Below are 1,113 nucleotides of genomic sequence, written 5' to 3'. Positions count from 1 at the left end.
ACATTTTTCCCAAGACCTCACTCACCAGGGTGAGAGAGTTTTACACCCTTTGGACTGTAAACGTGCGCTGGCATATTACCTAGACCGGGATTGGCAGTGGGCAAACAAACTCTCTCCAACTGGCTAACAAATTGTATTGGGTTCTGCTATGAAAAAGCAGGCCTTCCTCTCCAGGGATGAATAAAGGTGCACTCAGTAAGAGCAATGTCAACCTCAGTAACACACTGTCGTTCAGTACCAATTGCTGAGATCTGTAATGCTGGAACATGGAGCTCTCTTCACACATTTGCAGCACATTACTGCCTGAATAAGGAAAAACATCAAGACTCTGCCTTTGGACAATCCATCTTGAAGAATTTATTTCCAGTATAATCCCAACTCCTTAGAAAAACTGATGTCATAGTTCATTTTGTGACTCATTTACCTGTCAAGAAGGATGATGCAGCCTTGACTGAAAGTGGCTTTAATTAGCATACATATCTCTGCAGCCCTGAGTGCATGCAACACTGAAACACCCTGCAGTGCCATTGGCTTGAAGGCTAATTGTTAATAGTGTGCACTGATTGGCCCTAGAGACAGAGGACTGGTTGTGAGAGTTCTGGAATTCTCCAGTCTCAGCTGAGAGTGCAGAGGGTGCAGATCTGTGCACTGAGGCTCTGTTCAAATCCTGTGGACAACCTTTTCCTAACCTCCCCAGGCACTGGTAAGATAGTAAAAAGTGTTTAGCAAGTTGATATTGTTTAATCCTTGTTGTTTTAACTGTTTCTGTTTGCAGTTTAAAACTTTTATCTGTTCACTTGTTAGCTCTACCTGTCTTGGACTGATTTTCTGACTATCCTGGTATTGTGTATATTTGGTTTGTGGTGTATTTCTAGGAACTGTGTAACCCTTGATTATGAGTGGCCTCAGTGTCCCTAGAAACCACCAGGGGATAGCTTGTTGGTGGGGAACTTGCTCAGAAGCAAGCATGTGGGGAATTATGAGCTTTGCCAGCAGGCCATGTCAGGGGTTAACTCTAACTTCCCTTCTCTCTGACCTTTGCACTGAATGCAGCAAGACTAGCACATCTTAAATCTCTAGCTTATAATTAACCCTCACTGCCTAGGGAGAGGA

The sequence above is a fragment of the Rhinatrema bivittatum genome, chromosome 16, assembly GCF_901001135.1.
Source record: "Rhinatrema bivittatum chromosome 16, aRhiBiv1.1, whole genome shotgun sequence".
NCBI lineage: Eukaryota > Metazoa > Chordata > Amphibia > Gymnophiona > Rhinatrematidae > Rhinatrema > Rhinatrema bivittatum.
This window is presented reverse-complemented; position numbering follows the sequence as displayed.